Source organism: Salvelinus alpinus, chromosome 9 (genome assembly GCF_045679555.1).
Source record: "Salvelinus alpinus chromosome 9, SLU_Salpinus.1, whole genome shotgun sequence".
NCBI lineage: Eukaryota > Metazoa > Chordata > Actinopteri > Salmoniformes > Salmonidae > Salvelinus > Salvelinus alpinus.
Genome location: NC_092094.1, coordinates 44806353 through 44826975, shown reverse-complemented (window position 1 = coordinate 44826975; position 20623 = coordinate 44806353). Strand labels below are relative to the sequence as shown.

Genomic DNA, 20623 nt, shown 5'->3' with positions numbered 1-20623 from the left:
AAGATAGCTAATCTACTGGTGCCAACATTTGACTGTAAACTGTCAGCAAATATTATAAAAAAGTTTACAGTTTTCATCTATGGCAAAGATACTTATATGTTTCACTATTAATCTGTGTCTGGTGTTAGCTAGTTCCTGGCTAGCTAGGTCTTCAGCCAGCATGCAACAAAAGGGGTCTTTCAAGACTCCGATACAGTTGCCAAGTCAACACATGTATGTGTGCTGCTGTGTACTACATTACAAGCAATGTGCCAAATGGGAGATGTATAATTGATGCAATGTCAATGTTTGAGTTGCTTTGTGTATCACCAAAGTAGGAAAAGAGAATAATGCTGCTCACTACATTCAAGTTGTTTGTCATAGGGGTTTCAAAGAGCTGTCAGTTAGGGGGAGCTCATGAATATAGGCCCCCATGCCCACTCAGCCTATCTGTTCAAACTTCCTAGTAGTCAGACATGAGTGATAAAGTACTTTTTCTACACAATGTAGCATTTTTATCTAAAACAAATATTAAGGGTAATATTTTAGTCACTCTGTGATGTTCGTCGTCAGAATGAGACCAAAGCGCAGCGTTGAAAGTGTTCATAATTTAATGTTCACAAAAACAAAAGGAGAAAACGAAAGCGCACAGTTCTGTCAGGGAAACAACCTAAACAGAAAACAACTACCCACAAAACACAGGTGGGAAAAAGCTGCCTGAGTATGATTCTCAATCAGAGACAACGATAGACAGCTGCCTCTGATTGAGAACCACACCCGGCCAAACACAAAGAAATACAAAACATAGAAAATGAACATAGAATGCCCACCCAAATCACACCCTGACCAAACCAAAATAGAGACATAAAAAGCTCTCTACGGTCAGGGCGTGACAGACAAAAATATATTTTACATAGGAATAAGAATGACTGTTCAGTACCTTTTTAATATACAATTAATAACATTGTTTAAATAATATAAAGTTGTAACTATTCCAACGTTGGGATACGCATAGGCATTTGAGGAACTCAACTTGTGTAAGCCTCATTAAGCTACCAATGTGTCAGTGCTCACCCTTAACATGTGTTGACAATACAACAGAATAGATTGACCAGAATTACATGTACTCTCGCAGGTGGCCAAAAATAACTATTTGACAGCCACGCCCTACTAAGCCAAGCCTCCAGTCTTCTGATCTAACGCTGTGGATCATAGCTCAATAACCCAACTGAAGCCTTGTTCACAGTGCAGGCCTTAATGCTCGGATCAGTTTTGTTTTTTAAATCCATTTTGGACTACTGACTGTCCAAACAGCAAGTTACAAGTAACCAAATCGAATTTGTGTGTGTTCAGACAGCAGTAATTTGCTGACATGGCTACGCTAGTGGTCATAGTAACAACAGGTGTGTGTTCGCAGTGGTGTAGGCTGATTGGTGGTGGTGCTCATGCTTCCTATCGCTCAGAAGTTATGTAGCAAGCTAAGGTGGCAACAATGCCGGCCACGAATGTTTCCCAGTTGCTTTGAATGTTCTAAAGTATAGTGTAAGAACACTTTTAAAGCCTCAAAGAATAAATTATTCAACTTTCAAAACAAGTCATTTTTGGTTAGCCACAGCAGTCAACTAGCTAGGTAGCCACAGCAGTCAACTAGCTAGCTAGCCACAGCAGTCAACTAGCTAGGTAGCCACAGCAGTCAACTAGCTAGCTAGCCACGGCAGTCAACTAGCTAGGTAGCCACGGCAGTCAACTAGATAGGTAGCCACGGCAGTCAACTAGCTAGCTAGCCACGGCAGTCAACTAGCTAGCTAGCCACAGCAGTCAACTAGCTAGCTAGCCACAGCAGTCAACTAGCTAGCTAGGTAGTTGTTTAGCTTTCTAGCACATTCACTAATTTGTTTGTAAACAATTAACAAGCAAGTTAGCTACCACATGTTTCATGTTCCACGAATGTTTCCCAGTTGCTTTGAATGTTCTAAAGTATAGTGTAAGAACACTTTTAAAGCCTCAAAGAATAAATTATTCAACTTTCAAAACAAGTCATTTTTGGTTAGCCACAGCAGTCAACTAGCTAGGTAGCCACAGCAGTCAACTAGCTAGCTAGCCACAGCAGTCAACTAGCTAGGTAGCCACAGCAGTCAACTAGCTAGCTAGCCACAGCAGTCAACTAGCTAGGTAGCCACGGCAGTCAACTAGATAGGTAGCCACGGCAGTCAACTAGCTAGCTAGCCACGGCAGTCAACTAGCTAGGTAGCCACAGCAGTCAACTAGCTAGCTAGCCACAGCAGTCAACTAGCTAGCTAGGTAGTTGTTTAGCTTTCTAGCACATTCACTAATTTGTTTGTAAACAATTAACAAGCAAGTTAGCTACCACATGTTCTTGTCAAAACTTTAAACAGAGTAGCTAGCAAGCAACAAGATATGTCAAATAACAGTCTAAAAGCCACTTGAGGGTAAATAAATCAGATTTGACCATTCAGACACAAGTCACATGGCCAGGAATCAGATTTGTATCTGATTTCAAACCACCTACAAAGGTAACATGGCTACACTAGTGGTCATAGTACAGGTGTTTTTTGGCTGTTCAGAAGAACAGATTTGAATCGGATATGCAAATAAATAGGATTTGAGTCACTTCAAACTGCCAATGTGAACAAGGCTTTCAAGTGACCCAACTGAGTCACCCAGCATATTTTAAAAGTGTACTCTCTAGGGCCAGTGGTGAGCTGTGGGGGCAGAGGGGGGCATGACATGGGATTCAGGGAACTAGTAGGGGGCACTTGAAGTGGAATGTGTGTGTTTATTTTGCCACTATTTAACAGGTAAGTCATTGAGAACACATTATATTTTACAATAACGACCTGTGTGTTTGTGTGTGTGTTTATGTTTTTAACATGGTAATACAGGTATATAAACATTGAGTAAATGTAGATATGAGGGCACAAAAGTGGAGCATGAAAGTTCTTATAATGCCCATATTTAGTGTTATTGATGCTTCTGTGACATTCTTTCCTACGACATTGGCAAACAGCGACTAGTGGACAGAGTTGGATGATGCGGACTGTTCTTGCCTTGCTCTCTCATGTCCTTTCATTGTTAGGAGGCGTCCTGAACAAGGAAAAGACATGGGGAGAATCTCAATATCATTCTTCTCGAGTCCTCTCACCCCTCCTCCTTCTCAAAACCTATTGGAGGAGAAGGACAGAGAGGAGGGACCTCTGGCTTTGTCATCCAATGGTTGTTGAGAAGGAGACGAGGAGCGAGGACGCGAGGTGTGACAATTGAGATCTTTTAATGAACTTTTTCTATTCGTTGAAATGATAGGTGTGTCAGGGGTGTGTGCTTATTTTGCCTCAGCTGTCAGTTATGACGTCAGTTCCGGCGGGTGGGTCGAGCTCTGTGGTCTGTGTGGTGGGGAATTTTGACAGCGACAGCGACAGCGTTGTTTAGGAGACAAACAAGGACGTGTAGAAGGGGGCTATTTTTCTCTCCTCGTTCCTCCCGATCTCGCACTGACAGTTTCTCAACGCACCTAGATTTCTGACGATATGGCGGCTTCAGATCGGGCTGTCTACTGTAAGGTAGATCAATTTGAGCGCTTTATTACTGCACATATTGATGTGAATTGCATTACTTTATGTATATATGGTGTTGACAGAATTGAAATGTTACGATTCGAATTTGCCTAATTTCATCGACTGATGTTTTTGATGGAATTTATTCCATTCATATTTGTAGTTTGAGCAAAATAACAGAAAATCTATGAATAGATAGTGTTGCAACAACATACCTGGGGCCATTGTTATTGTATAATCTGATTTCACATCGAGCACGCCGGCGCATCCGACATGGATATCGATACATGCTTTTCGTGATGTAAGGCTGTTCATAACTCCCGTAGTCTGTTACTACTATGAATAAACAGCTGCCCATGAGAGTTTTGTGACTGTCTTATACTCCAAGTTGCACATGCAAGACATTGTTAAGTTATTTTTCCCACGCATAGACTAGGCTACATGTTGCACTGCATAGTCCTTGAATCAAAGTAACAAATGTTTGCCCTAGTGGAGCCTTACCCTAATCATGGGAGCTTGAGAGAGATGTTCTATTTTAGGATATGCATTTCACTTATAGAAAATGTTCAAGATTTTTCTCATTGCAGAAGTGTTAAGTTAAGACAAAAACATATGTTCTATTGTCCCATGCACCAGTTAGCCTACACTTTGAAGTTTATCTTGATATGTCAAATAGGGGCGAGAGGTGGTGTTGAGGACATATTCAGTGATGGAGATAAAATGTTTGTCTGGAAGGACAGTTGTTGGAGCGGCATGTAGCCTAGAGGTTGGAGCATTGGGTTCGAATCCCCATGTCGACAAGGTGAAAAATCTTGAGCAAGGTACAGTACTTAACCCCAATTACTCCAGGGGTCAAATGTTGATAATGGCAGGCCCTGGCTGTGACCCCACTCTCTGAGGGTGGCATTCAGTGCCAAATTGCACACTTCCTCTGTGAGTCTGAAACTTGACCCAAATCCTGCTGTACCTGTCCCAGTCCAACCAAGCTACAGGAATGCTGCCTGGGTTTTTCCACATCCAGGCTTGTTGAGATTTTAACCCATTTGTTGCCTTCTTTTAGTCATCTACAATTTTTCTGAATTTGTTACACATGGGTCACAGTATTCTCTGTGAGGCTTGGTAAGGATATACTGTTAGACGTTTTGTAATTGTATCAGTAACTTGTATTATTAATCAACAGTATTATATTGTATAAACTGAATACAATAGATTACCGTAGAATGCACAAGAACTTTCCGTAGAATGCACAGTAAAATACCATAAATGTGTTTTACAATATTAATTATGGTGCATTGTGGAAGGGGAGTCTCTGACAATGCACCATAATTAATACTGTGTTACACATTTACTTTATTTTACTGTGCATTCTACAGTGTTTACAGAAAGGTATTGTGCATTCTACGGTAACCTACTCTCTTCAGTTTAGGGAGTCTCTGACATATTTCAAGGTCTGCTTTAAATAAGCTATATTTGGGGAAAGGGGATACCTAGACAGTTGCACAACTGATTGCATTCAACCAAATGTGTCCTCCACATTTAACCCAACCTTTAAATCAGAGAAGTGCTGGGGTTTGCCTTAATAGAAGCCCAGGAAGCAGTTGCTGAGATTTTTCCACCTTGCCGGCTCAGGGATTCTAACAAGCGACCTTTCAGGTCCAACGCTCTTAACAGCAAGGCTACCTGCCGCCCATATTTGTTGCAACTGTGAGTGAGAATGCTGTATCCCCACAGAATACGGTAATATACTGTATCTTAGGAATTCTACAAACCTTGTCCTGAAACGCTACAGTAACTTACTGGCCAATTGCTGCCAGTAATTTACTGTGATTCAGAATACAATATCAATACTGCATTTTTGGAGTGCCAAAACCCTTTTGAACACTAGTGGGTGTGTGGTATTGTTGTTTCTTACTCATTATTAACATATTTTGAGGTGTGTCTTATAAGCAGCTATATTTGTTTCACCCGTTAGTGAGAATGCTGTACCAATTTAACTGGTATGTGGTAGTGGTTCCCTAACAATTATGGTTGTATAGGAGACAGATCAAAGTAGCAGCAAAACTTTTATTTATTTATTATGGAGTTTGGAGAGCTAAAACTACTAAATATCAAGAGATTAAACCTCTCTCTCTCAAAGCAACTCTTAGAGAGGCACATCTGATGTTTAAAAGGTGGCTCTTTGCTGTTATACAGATTAAAACTATCAATTTCTGGTGGATTGACAATGGAACCCTGTTTAAAATAACCTTATTTTAAATGAAGCTATACAGAGTTGGCTACAATTCCAATGTTATCCTCCAGAAGAAGCAATACAAAATTATAACCAACTAATCGCAGCTCTGCCACAAAAATGTAAAAGGCAATTACTTAAAAGAGAAAGGAATGAATTTGTTTGTCTGCCACCAATTAAAGATCATAAATGGTTTTAAAATAGCTAATATAAATCGTAAAAAAATCTGTTTCACTTATTGTCAAGAGGGTTGACCACTATGCTACGTACAAGATAGTTGGGAACAGATTTTCGATGTCCCAATACCATGGCATCGGGTTTATGAACTGATATACAAGACAACAACTGATGCATCAATTTAGCTTTTTTTCAATATAAGATATTATATAAATTTCAACAGTCAGACAGTTGCAGACTCTGCCATGAGGTAGAATCTGTAGAGCATCTCTTTTGGTACTGTCCATCGGTAGCTTGTTTTTGGAGTCAGGTCCAGGAATGGTTGTTATGCCATAATATCAGGGTGCGGTTGGACCTGGAAACTCTATTGTTAGGCAATTTGAAGGACCACAGTCAGTCAATAGGAAATATCATTGCTGCCTTGAGTAAAATGTTTATTTTCAGGGCAATTTTGGCACAAATGTTGCAGATGGGGAGGTTCAAGTCCAGAGTGTGACGCCATGGGAGAATGGAGGGATGTATTGCTTGGGGAAATGTTACAATGATGATTTATTGGGAAATGTGGGTTGATCTGTGGCTGTCTGAAGGGTAGAATTGATGAGCGTTGAAATAGTTATATACACAAATGTACAGTGTAAATGTTTGAGGTCCTCCAATCAGGGGTGGGGGTGGGCGTAGGATTATTGTATGTTTTGCTTTTCGTTATTTATGTTTTGTGGTTTGGCTTCACGCTGTGTGCTGGTCCGGGCAGTTATGGGTACGCTCGCTTCCACGCTCAGCTGGGTGTCGGACGGGGCTTGGTTTTCCCCGCCCTTGGAAAATCACTTTGGGCCGGGGGCAGGGCCTTGCCGTGCTTGCATCTCGGGGCGGGTGGTGGCGAGCACACCCTCTGACCAGAGAACCTTTAATATTTGAGTTGCTAGCCATGTCCCTTTGATCTGTTTTGCCCGGTAGTCACTGTCAGTTTAGATGCTTTTGTTAAGGTTTAAATTGCAGGTGATATAAAACACAAAATATCAGTTGGTATGCTGAAATATACAGTATAAATAGTTAAATATGCACTATTAGATATGCACTATTAGAAAATGCTGATTTTATTTTCAATACAATTCAACAGCAAAATACTGTTTTGCTGTTTTATTATATATTTACTGCAGCAAACTGTATATTGTGGAGAAATATTGTGGGAAGAGAAAGAATCGCTGATCATATTTTAAGGCTTTGTTAGTGGTTATATTTGTTGCATCCTTTAGTGAGAGTGCTGTACCAATTGAAGTGATATGTGGTAGTAGTTCCTTAATAATACAATTTATACTGAATAAAGATATACTGAAAAATACATTTCAAAGATTTTACTGTGTTACAGTTCATATAAGGAAATCAGTCAATTTTATAAAACATTTTAGGCCCTAATCTACGGATATATCATATGACTGGGAATACAGATATGGCATCTGTTGTTCACCAATACCTTTTAAAGAAAGTAGGGGCGTGGATCAGAAAACCAGTCAGCATCTGGTGTGACCCCCATTTGCCTCACACAGTATCTCCTTTGCATAATGTTGATCAGGCTGTTGATTGTGGCCTGTGGAATGTTGTCCCACACCTCTTCAATGGCTGTGCAAAGTTACTGGATACTGGCGTGAACTGGAACACGCTGTCGTACACTTCGATCCTTATATGCTCAATGGGTGACATGTCTGGTGAATAAAGCAGGCAATTGAAGAACTGGGACATTTTCATCTTCCAGGAATTGTGTACAGATCCTTGCAACATGGGGCCGCGCATTATCATGCTGAAACATGAGGCGATGGTGGCGGATGAATGGCACGACAATGGGCCTCAGGATCACGTCACTGTATCTCTGTGCATTCAAATTGCCATCGATAAAATGCAATTTTGTTCATTGTCCGTAGCTTAACCCCACCATGGGGCAATCTGTTCACAACATGCCATTAACAAACTGCTCACCCACACGACACCATACACGTCTGCGGTTGTGATGCCGGTTGGACGTACTGCCAAATTCTTAAACGATGCTGGAGGCGGCTTATGGTAGAGAAATTAACATAAAATTCTCGGGCAACAGCTCTGGTGGACATTCCTGTAGTCAGCATTCCAATTGTACACTCTCTCAAAACTTGAGTGTCCTTTTATTGTCCCCAGCACAAGGTGCACCTGTGTAATGATCATGCTGTTTAATCAGCTTCTTGATATGCCACACCTGTCAGGTAGATGGATTATCTTGACACAGGAGAAATGCTCACTAACAGGGATGTAAACAAATTTGTGCACAATATTTGAGTGAAATAAGCTTTTTGTGCATATGGTACATGGGACCATGAAACATGGGACCAACACTTTACATGTTGTGTTTATATTTGTGTTCAGTACCACCAGATATCTTATGATATACAGTATATCTGACTATATCTGGTTAGTGCTAAGACAATACTGAGATATTCACTGTAACTTGATGCCAGAACAATGAAATACAGTGTAATACAGTATTTTGGTAGATAGTGTGGTCTACAGCTTATCATGAGGTACTCTATCTCAGGCAAGCAATACCTTGAGACTTCCTTAATATTAGACATCACGCACCAGCTGTTATTGACAAATAGACACACACCCCCACCCTTCGTCTTACCAGACATAGCGGTTCTGTCCTGCCGATGCACAGAAAACCCAGCCAACTGTATATTATCCGTGTCGTCGTTCAGCCACAACTCAGTGGAACATAAGATATAACTTTTTTTAATGTCCCATTACTAGGATAGTCTCGAACGGAGATCATCCACTTTATTCTCCAGTAATTGCACGTTGGCCAATAGAAAGGATGGTAGAGGCGGGTTACCCACTCGCCGACAAATTCTCACAAGGCACCCCAATCTCCGCCCCTTGAATTTCCGTATTTTCTTTACATGAATATTGGGGATTTGGGCCTGGTCTTGGAGAAGCAGTATATCCTTCGCGTAGGACTCATTAAAAAAAAAGTATTTGTCCAGTTCGAGGTGAGAATCAGCTGTTCTGATATACAGAAACTATTTTCGGTCATAAGAGACAGTAGCCGCAACATTATGTACAAAATAAGTTACAAACAATGTGAAAAAAACACACAAAATAGCACAGCTGGTTAGGAGTAAAACGGCAGCCATCTCCTCCGGCGGCATCGTGGGCGGGTGGTTTGCTGATGTCGACGTTGGGAACAGATTGTCCCATAGTGGCGGTGGGGTTATGGTATGGGCAGGCAGAAACTACAGACAACGAACACAATTGCATTTTTATCAATGGCAATTTGAATGCACATAAACACCATGCCGAGATCCCGAGGCCCATTTATTTCAAGGTATCTGTGATTAATAGATGCATATCTGTATGCCCAGTCATCCGTAGATTAGAGCCTAATGAATTTACCAATTGACCAATTTCCTCATATGAACTGTAACTCAGTAAACTCTTTGAAATTGTTGCATGTTGCATTCATATTTTTGTTCAGTATACAATTATTTTCAAAATCAATGGATCCTTAACTTAACATTTTCAGTAACGGTTATAGACACGTTTTAATTGCTATGACTGTGATAAGCGTTAATTTTATCAACCTTCATTGAATGCAGTGACTGCAAGTTGCTAAGGGCAAGAGTGCCCTCTAAATTACCAAAATGTAAAAATTAAAACTTGCAAAGAACACTGGGTAATATGTCGCGGCATGGGTAATTCCAGTAATATACTGTAAATCAGAATGCAGTAAACATGTTGGTACTGTAAAATGGATTACCATAAAATGAAATACAATAGCTGTAGTGTAAAATAAATTACAATAACTTATTGGCAAATTGCTGCCAGTAATGCACTGTACATTTTACTGGAATTGTTTTACTTTCTAGCCTGGACCCAAACTGACTGCAGTGGTAGTTGATGGTTACATAATAATTGTCTTTGGTAGCTGCCTTGGGGCCCTTGTCCATACTGCCAGGGGTGTGTGGACGTGGAGTTTGCCTTTAGTTCAAAGGTCACCCTCCCATCAGTGAAAACTTTCCACACTGGCCCTTATCATGCTTCAAAGTTCTGCCATCTGCCATGGTTGCATATCCCAAAGTGTTCATGTTCCTGCACAAGGAGGTCTACTCACTTTCCTTCTTTTGTGCATGTAGGCTAAACTATGTTGATTGCAAGCTGAAGTTCCTGAGGACCGTATTTTCAGTTGCAAAGACTTTCTAGAAATGGATCTGATATTGATGTACGAAATATTCCTCAAGAGTCCTTCAATGTGCACCTGCAAAACTGTTCTCTCCGCTGCACCAATGATACAGGGGGATTTGAGCTGCAGGACACTTGTTCCACCAGCAGCCAGTTGGTAGTTGCCTGTGGAGTTGGTTACTGACAGAACCCAATGGATCTTCTATAGCTTAATAAAAGGTATCATTTCTCATCAGAGCTTTCCATGCAACTTCACATCATGGTGCACGGCGCTATAGTGTAGAACCACTGCAGATGAATAGTACCTGCATAATGGCTATGACCCACAATCTCAGGACATAGTCCCTTCCTAACCATCTGTTGTACATGTTTAGTCTATTCCTATGGGAGCAATGGGATACTTCTCCTGTTCTGTTCTTAGGCAGTACGTTTCTAAGTGGCTTGGCTGCACTGTGAGAGACTTGTCTGTAGGAACTTGACATTGGTGGAAAAAGTACCCAATTGTCATACTTGAGTAAATGTAAAGATACCTTAATAGAAAATGACTCAAGTGAAAGTCACCCAGTAAAAAAACTATTCGAGTTAGTCTGAAAGTATTTGGTTTTAAATATACTTAAGTATCAAAAGTAAATGTAACTGCTAAAATGTACTTAAGTATCAAAAGTAAAAGTACAAGTGTAAATCATTTCAAATTCCTTATATTAAGCAAAGCAGGCGGCCACATTTTCTAGATTTGATTTATTTACGAATAACCAGGGTCACGCTCCAACTCTCAGACATAATTTACAAATGCAGCATGTGTTTAGAGATTACGCCAGATTAGAGGCAGTAGGGATGACCAGGGATGTTCTCTTGATACGTGTGTGAATTAGACCATTTTCCTTTCCTGCTAAGCATTCAAATGTATGGAGTAAAAAGTACATACTTTTCTTCAGGAATGTAGTGAAGTAAAAGTAAATATTATTAGTCAAGTCATGTACAGATACCCCCAAAAACAACTTAAGTACTACTTTAAAGTACTTTTACTAAAGTACTTTACACCACTGGAACTTGAGCCCTATAATTGTCTTGGCTGCTTTAGACAGCTGCATAGAGACACAGAGCGATAGAAAGACAGAGGGGAGGGCTTTACTTTTTCCCTCCTCAAACAGGACTTTCCGGTTTCGTCTTTACTGCTTTCTTTCTTGCATATATCACCTTTGATTCTCTGTGATTCCAAAAACAACACATCGTCCTCTTTCAGAAGCCTGGTATGCGTGTTCATTAGGGAGGTGAGAGTCCTTCTGAAGACAAATGTCACCATAGAGCAGTATCAAGAGGCTGCTGTAGTTCAGAGAAGGTGTTCATGGAGGTATCGGCGAGCGTGTGGGCGTGTTGGTAACTCTGTGTGTCTGTGAGTGCATGCGTGCGTTCGTGCATGCACGTGTGTACTTGTTTGGCGACGTGTTTATGTGTGTGTACTTCTCTGCCTGCGCGACTGACTATGTGAGGATTTGTGCGAGTCTCTTAAAGCCAATTCATGCTTGATGCGGATCGGAGGCTCCGTACGGAGGGTGTGGTACAATTGCGGCACCTCCAGATGCCAAATCAAGCTCCGTATGGCGATGCCGTGCGTCTCTCAAATGTTTTAACAATGCAGAGGGCTCCATTATAGCTCCACATTGACATGATTGGTTGACGGTAGGTCAGGCAAAACGTCCTGTATAAACACAAACTCCCTTCCCTGACAACTTCCTTCACAACAGCTCTGCTCTGCTCCTCAAAGTGCAAGAAGTATGAATCCCCTGACTTCTGCAGAGGCCGCATCGCAGTAAATGCTATACAGCCAATGCAAACTCCGGATTGACAATGCTTTTTGCTTTACTCTGCTATCCACTCCTCTTAGATGCTAAGGGATCAGTAACCCCACAGTCCTCCCATTGATGTCAGAGACTACAGGGCCCTTCTGGTATTTCTCAAGCCTGTGTACACTCTTAGGAAAAAAGGGTTCCAATAGGGTTCTTTGCAGAGGGATAGGTTTTTTTTATCAGAAAACTTTTTGAAATAAAGTCTTTTTTAATGATTCTTCAGATGGCAAGAAGGGTTCTTCAGATGGCAAGAAGGGTTCTTCAGATGGCAAGAAGGGTTCTTTGGAAGGCAAGAAGGGTTCTATATAGAACCATATATCATATTTCCCAGCATGCTCTATTGCGGGTGATTTTCAGAATTGTTTGTTTTAATATCTGTTTTTGCATATACATTGATTGGTTGATTAATTTCATTATTATTTTTTTATTTTTTATTTAACCTTTATTTAACTAGGCAAGTACAACGACGGCCTACCAAAAGGTAAAAGGCCTCCTGCAGTTACGGGGGCTGGGATTAAAAATTAAAAATACAATAAAAATATAGGACAAAACACATATCACGACATGATAAACACCACAACACTACATAAAGAGAGACCTAAGACAACAACAGCATGGCAGCAATACATGACAACAAAGCATGGTAGCAACAGAACATGACAACAACATGGTAGCAACACAATATGGAAGCAGCATAACATGGTAGCAGCACAAAACATGGTACAAACATGATTGGGCACAGACAAGAGTACAAAGGGCAATAAGGTAGAGACAACAATACATCACGTGAAGCAGCCACAACTGTCAGTAAGAGTGTCCATGAATGAGTCTTTGAATGAAGAGATGGAGATAAAACTGTCCAGTTTGTGTGTTTTTTTGCTTGGCATCTTAGTTAGTTTTGCAGCTGGAGTGTAAGAGGAGCGATTACGATAGAGGAAGCCAAGTCTAGATTTAACCATAGCCTGCAGCTTTGATATGTGCTGAGAGAAGGACAGTGTACCATCTAGCTATACTCCCAAGAACTTGTATGAGGAAACTACCTCAAGCTCTAAACCCTCAGAGGTAGTAAACAAACCGGTGGGGAGAGGGGCATTCTTCTTACCAAACCACATTATGTTTGTTTTGGAGGTGTTCAGAACAAGGGTAAGAGCAGAGAAAGCTTGTTGGACACTAAGAAAGCTTTGTTGTGGAGCATTTAACACAAAATCCAGTGAGGGGCCAGCTGAGTATAAGACTGTATCATCTACATATAAATGGAGGAGAGAGCTTCCTACTGCCTGAGCTATGTTGTTGATGTAAATTGAGAAGAGCGTGGGGCCTAGCATCGAGCCTTGGTGTACTCACTTGGTGACAGGCAGTGGCTGAGACAGCAGATGTTCTGACATTATACACTGCACTCCTTGAGAGAAGTAGTTAGCAAATCAGGCCAAAGACCCCTCAGAGACACCAATACTCCTAAGCCGGCCCACGAGAATGGAATGATCTACCGTATCACAAGCTTTGGCCTAGTCAATAAAAATAGCAGCATAACATTGCTTAGAATCAAGGTCAATGGTGACATCATTTAGGACCTTTTAAGGCTGCAGTGACACATCCATAACCTGACCGTAAACCAGATTGCAAACCAGAAAGAATACTATAGACATCAAGAAAGCCAGTCAGTTGATTATTGACAAGGTTTTCCAACACTTTTGATTCACAGGGCAAAATAAGAATAGGCCTATAACAGTTAGGATCAGCTTGATCTCCACCTTTAAATAAAGGACGCACCGTGGCTGCCTTCCAAGCAATGGGAACCTCCCCAAAAAGGAGAGACAGGCTTGGCGATGATGATAGGGGCTGCAACCTTAAAGAACAAAGGGTCTAAGCCGTCTGATCCAGATGTTTTTTTGGGGTCAAGTTTAAGGAGCTCCTTTAGCACCTCAGACTCACTGACCACCTGCAGGGAGAAACTTTGTAGCGGGGCAGGGGGAAAAGAGGGAGGAGCATCGAGGCTAGTCGCATTAGAAGGGGTAGGAGATGGTGATTAAAGAGTGGTGATTAAAGAGCTCAGCCATGTGCTCCTTGTCAGTAACAACCACATCATCAACATTAAGGGACATGGGCAGCTGTGAGGAGGAGGGTTTATTCTCCAGGTCTTTAACCGTTTTCCAGAACTTCTTGGGGTTAGACCCACAGAGAGAACTGCTCCTTAAAGTAACTAACTTTGGCCTTCCGGATAGCCTGAGTGCACTCATTTCTCAATAGTCAGAACGAGAGCCAATCAGCCTGAGTATGCATGTTCTGAGCCTTTCGCCAAAGGGAATTCTTGAGGTGGAGTAACTCTGCCAGATCACGGACGACCAAGGGGCTGAACCTGTTTTTAATGCTCATTTTCTTTATGGGGGTGTGTTGGTTAACAATACCACTGAAAATATAAAAAAAGAAGGTCCAAGCGTCTTCGACAGAATGGCTCAAGCTGATTCTATACCATTTTACAGAGGCCAGTTTATGAAGGAAGGCTTGCTCATTAAAGTTTTTTAGCAAGCATCTATGACAAATCAGGACAGGTCATTTTACTGAGCAGCCACTACGAACACAGGCTGTAAAACAGTGATCACTAAGGTCATTACAGGAAACACCAGACTGATACCTATCAGGATTATTTGTGAGGATAACATCAAGGAGAGTAGCCTTTTCTGGGTGTTTGGAGTCATACAATGGGATTGGTAATAATCTGAGAAAGATTTAGGGAGTCCCATTGCTTTAGGACTTGGTCAGGTTGTTTAAGCATGTCCCAGTTTAGGTCACCTAGCAGGACAAATTCAGACTTAGTGTAAGGGGCCAGGAGTGAGTTTAGGGCATTTAGGGTATAGGCCGGTGCTGATGGTGGACGATAACACCTAGCAACAGTCAACAAAGAGCTATTTGAAAGTTTAATGCTTAAAATCAGCAAGTCAAATTGTTTGGGGACAGACTTGATGGAGACAACTGAGCACTGAAGATGTTCCTTGGTAAAGATTGCCACTCCACCACCTTTGGAAGATCTGTCTTGACAAAAAAGGTTATAACCAGAAAGGTTAACAACAGTGTTTAAAACACTCTTTCTTAACCACGTCTCAGTAATGACCAACACATCTGGATTAGAGCTGTGAACCCACACTTTCAATTGATCCATTTTAGGTTATAAGCTTCTAGTGTTAACGTGCAGAAAACCCCGAAATCAGTGAAGCAGATATCAGAGCACAAGTCAGAATTGGGGCTAGCAACAGTAGATGGGCCAGGGTGTACATGCACATTTCCAGATATCATCAGCAGTAATACAATCAAGGCACAGCAGAGGACAGGGAGAGCTCTGATGTGTTGATTTTTTATGACATTTGAATGTGCATTAGATGGCAACAAGATCATATTGTACAGCAATATCATCAGGTAACATGAATACAAAGCCGGCGAGAAGTTAGAATAGGATGGGAGGCCTTGTAACCAATAGAGAGTCAGAGTCCCGAGTGTGGGAACAAACATAGTCTGTCCCACGGTTGGGTAAACAACCAAGTTCATAGTCAACAAAGCATGCAAGAGTCACAAGGCAAATAAAGCACAATAAAAAAATCTAACGACTTGGGGCTAGCCATTGTAAGTTCAGAGTCACTCGCCCCAACAGTGCGTGTGTGCTGGAGGCGAGTGAAAAGTCGAGAGAGGCGGGATTGTGGCTGGGGTACCTGTGCCAGACGGGAGACAGGCCAGGGCAGATAGTGAACAGATCGCCAGGTGAAATCCAAACAGCAGTGCAGCAGGCAATGGGAGTAGGTGTCACACTCACTTGGGAGAAGCTTTTTTCGGGAGGCAGATTCCTTGTAAAAAATCACAGTTAGCTAGCTGATGTAGCAAGTCTCTGTCCATCATTTATTTTCCATGTGGAAAAGGAAGTCATTAGCTAGCTATATCTCTTCAGTTTTGGCTTTTGGAGGTTGCGAGAAGGATATCTTCTGATATGATCAAAGCAACAATATTGTTTCTTATTGAGGTAATTTACAATTGAAGTGTCCTGGCTGCATATCAGTTCAAAATAGAGATGAATCCAGGGGTTACTGTATTATAATGACCTCTGCACAGATGGAGGAAGGTGGAGGAAGGTGAAGGTTATGTTGTGGAGGGTAGTATCCTGTATATGTCCTTGCGGAAAAATTGAAGTTTACTGTATCTATCTTTTTGTAAAAACATGCGGGAGCCCATCTGCTCATGATCTCTCTCTCTCACACTCTTTGTGATGCTACACAAAGATAAATAACATACAATCTGTTAGTGGTAGGTCTCATTGCACCCGTTACTGGGATGGTTGTTCCAGTTTAGATGATTGTGGTAGTCTCAGTATTTAATCCTAATTCTGAATGCATGTTGTGGGTGATAAAAAAATTCCACACGTCCTTCTGATAAAGTGATACAAGTATTAGCGCACTGTTTTGAAGCAAACTGCTTAGCAATTTCATGCCTCGGAGCTCCGGTATCAAACGTACTTGTGGCCTGTAAACCAGGGGCTTCCTAACACCACTGTGTTAGGATATAATTAGGCCCTCAACGATAGGCCTTCTGATATGTATAATGTATTGTCATAAATATTTAAATCGTAAAGGCTAATAACACAGGTGGAGCCGTTCATAGAGGGTTCTAAGAAGAACCTTTAGACGATATAATGGTTCTTGTTAGAACCCTTCATAGAGGGTTCTAGGCAGAACCTTTCATAGAGTGTTCTAGGTAGAAACATATATATATAGTGGATTCTATGAAGAACCCTAAATAGAGGGCACAAAAAAGGGTTCCGCTATGGGTAAAAACTTTTTTATAAGAGTTTTGACAAACTAAGGTCCTTGGAGGACACCTTACAACAGTAAATAACAGAGAAGTGTCTTTCGCTTTCTCTTTGTCACTCTCTATCTATCTTTGTTTTTCCCTCTATGTTTGTCCCGCTCTCTCTCTAGTAACCATTGGATTAGCTCCAGGGACTTATGAGTGAGATACAATTTGAACATCCTCTGAAAACACAGCCTGACTGATGTCATTTGAGAAGTAGTGCACTACGTAGGGAATAGGGTGCCATTTGGGAAGTAGTGCACTATGTAGGGAATAGGGTACAATTTGGGAAGTAGTGCACTACGTAGGGAATAGGGTGCCATTTGGAATGCAGACTAGATCTTCCATGGTAAAGTTCCTCAGTCCCATCTATAGGATTGGGTCATAGCCAAACTTAATGTAAGCTGCTCTGGACAGGCACTAGCCTGAGGTACTGCTCGGGCAGCGCCATCATCATGGCCCACTGATGTCAGCTGACTGACTGTCAGGGTAACTTGAACCCCAAGGGGCTTACATCTATGATGATAGTAACGGGCTCCCTTGAGTGTCTCTCTATCTCCGTAGCTGCTCCATAGTGTTGGAGTCAAGGTCTACTGTGTCTGTCTGGCTGGAGCAGGGGTGTATTTGGCCAAAGGTGTGGGAGGTGGGGATAGGGGTCAATGTGCCGGGTGAGTTGGAGTTGGAGTTGGGGTAGGGGTCGGGCACGTCTGGCCACATGAGGCCTGTCTAGAGAAATTGTCATCAATCACGTAGCTTCAGCCTCTTCTGCTCTAGTAATGTCTTATCCATTACTGGGTTAAGCCCTGACCAGTCTCCGTAGATGTTCGACCATAGATGTACTGTAGAGCCTGACTCAGAGTATAACTGCAACGTATTAACGTTTTCACTCAAACAGCCTGATCGGTTGATTGGATGAGCCTGGGTATAAGTGGTCACTCATTATCAACAATGTACTATGGAGAAGGGCTGTTCCTGCTATATTCCTTGGAGCTTAATTAAGACTGTTTATAAGGGTGATACCTAAGAGTCTTGGTTGGTCAGGAGTGCTGGTGTTTTCCAGTGGTTCTGTATGCTGCAAGTCTGTATGCTCATTTACACTGGACTGTGTGGGAATCTTTGAATCCGTGTTGTGAAGAGAGACATACTGTATATATATATATATATATATATATATATATATATATATATATATATATATATATATATATATATATATATGGGAAACTGTCGCAGTTCAAATAATCTTAGAACCTATTTAGCATATGAATGTTGTTTAGAATGAATATAATGATTTAAGCTGACAAAATAGTAGTGTGTGTGTGTGTTTAAGAGGCACACAGACTGTTAGTGTTAGTGTGAAAATAGGGCTGTCCAAGCGCTGGCCCAGGAACAGTTTTGTTTGTCAACTCCAACTGTTAGTTTAGGTTGCATTGTTGCACTAACCCTATCACAACTCCCTCAGGCTGAAACAGCAGCAGTAGTAGTGTGTAGTAAACTACATGGACTGGGTCATTCCATGAATAGAGGGCCTTTTGGGTCAAATCATTTGGTCCAAAATAACTATTTATTTCACCTAGTTTTAACATTCTGTGATAAAGAACACAATTTCAACTTCATAACAAACATACAGTTGAAGTTGGAGGTTTACATACACCTTAGCCAAATACATTTTAACTCAGTTTTTCACAATTCCTGACATTTAATCCTAGTAAAAATTCCCTGTCTTAAGGACCACCACTTTATGGACCACCATGTCAGTTAGGACCACCACTTTATTTTAAGAATGTGAAATATCAGAATAATAGTGGAGATAATTATTTATTTCAGCTTTTATTTCTTTCATCACATTCCCAGTGGGTCAGAAGTTTACATACACTCAATTAGTATTTGGTAGCATTGCCTTTAAATTGTTTAACTTGGGTCAAACATTTCGGGTAGCCTTCCACAAGCTCCCCACAATAAGTTGGGTGAATTTTGGCCCATTCCTCCTGACAGAGTTGGTGTAACTGAGTCAGGTTTGTAGGCCTCCTTGCTCACACACAATTTTTCAGTTCTGCCCACAAATTTTCTATAGGATTGAGGTCAGGGCTTTGTGATGGCCACTCCAAAACCTTGACTTTGTTGTCCTTAAGCCATTTTGTCACAACTTTGGAAGTATTCTTGTGGTCATTGTCCATTTGGAAGACCCATTTGCAACCAAACTTAAACTTCCTGACTGATGTCTTGCGATAGTGCTTCAATGTATCCACATAATTTTCCATCCTCATGAACCATCTATTTTGTGAACTGCACCAGTCCCTCCTGCAGCAAAGCACCCCCACAACATGATGCCGCCACCCCTGTGCTTCACGGTTGGGATGGTGTTCTTCAGCTTGCAAGCCTCCCCCTTTTTCCTCCAAACATAACGATGGTCATTATGGGCAAACAGTTCTATTTTTGTTTCATCAGACCAGAGGACATTTCTCCAAAAAGTACGATCTTTGTCCCCATGTGCAGTTGCAAACCGTAGGCTTTTTTATGGTGATTTTGGAGCAGTGGCTTCTTCCTTGCTGAGTGGCCTTTCAGGTTATGTCGATATAGGACTCGTTTTTACTTTGGATATAGATACTTTTGTACCTGCACTTTTCGCACCAAAGTATGTTCATCTCTAGGAGACAGAACGGTTCTCCTTCCTGAGAGGTATGACGGCTGCGTGGTTCCATGGTGTTTATACTTGCATACTATTGTTTGTACAGATGAATGTGGTACCTTCAGGCGTTTGGAAATTGCTCCCAAGGATGAACCAGACGTGTGGAGGTCTATAATGTTCAGGTCTTGGCTGATTTTCTTTTGATTTTCCCATGATGTCAAGCAAAGAGGCACTGAGTTTGATGGTAGGCCTTGAAATACATCCACAGGTATGCCTCAAATTGACTCAACTGATATCAATTAGCTTATCAGAAGCTTCTAAAGCCATGACATAATTTTCTGGAATTTTCCAAGATTTTTAAAGGCACATTCAACTTAGTGTATGTACACTTCTGACCCACTGGAATTGTGATACAGTGAATTGTAAGTGAAATAATCTGTCTGTAAACAATTGTTGGAAAAATTACTTGTGTCATGCACAAAGTAGATGTCCTAACCGACTTGCCAAAATTATAGTTTGTTAACAAGAAATTTGTGGAGTGATTGAAAAACGCGCTTTAATGACTCCAATCTAAGTGTATGTAAACTTCCGACTTCAACTGTGCTTCCCATCTCATGAGGTTAAATTCCCAAAAGTGACTATAAAAGTGGCCATTAAGGGCCTCCCGAGTGGCGCAGCGGTCTAAGGCACTGCAGTGCTTGAGGCGTCCCTAGAGATCCGGGTTCGATCCCAGTCTGTGTTGCAGCCAGCTGTGACCGGGAGACCCATGAAGTGACGCACAATTGGCCCAGCGTCATCTGGGTTAGGGGAGGGTTTGGCCGGCCGGGATGTCCTTGTCCCATCTCGCTCTAGCGACTCCTGTGGCGGACCGGGGCGCATGTACGCTGACACGGTCGTCAGTTGTACTGTGTTTCCTCTGACACGTCGGTGCAGTGCGGCTTGGCAGGGTTGTGTTTTGGAGGACCACAGCTCTCGACCTTCGCCTCTCCCGAGTCCGTACGGGAGTTGCAGCGATGGGACAAGACTATAACTACCAATTTGGGGAGAAAAAGGGTTGTGAAAAATTATAAAGTGACAGGGTTGACAATGTCATCTTAACTTATTTTTTTCTTATTTGAATGAAAACACACTAATTTTGGAATTGTTAACATGGTTT

General features: G+C 41.6%; 1 protein-coding gene across 1 annotated transcript in view; it reads left to right on the top strand.

Moving 5' to 3' along the window:
* The first annotated feature begins 3367 nt into the window (after nt 1-3367).
* LOC139530177 (peroxisome proliferator-activated receptor alpha-like) overlaps nt 3368-20623 on the top strand; it is a 62998-nt gene continuing 45742 nt past the window's right edge. The window contains exon 1 of the mRNA XM_071326346.1: nt 3368-3557. The gene's annotated coding sequence lies outside the window, so the exon portion shown is untranslated. The remainder of the gene's footprint in view (nt 3558-20623) is intronic.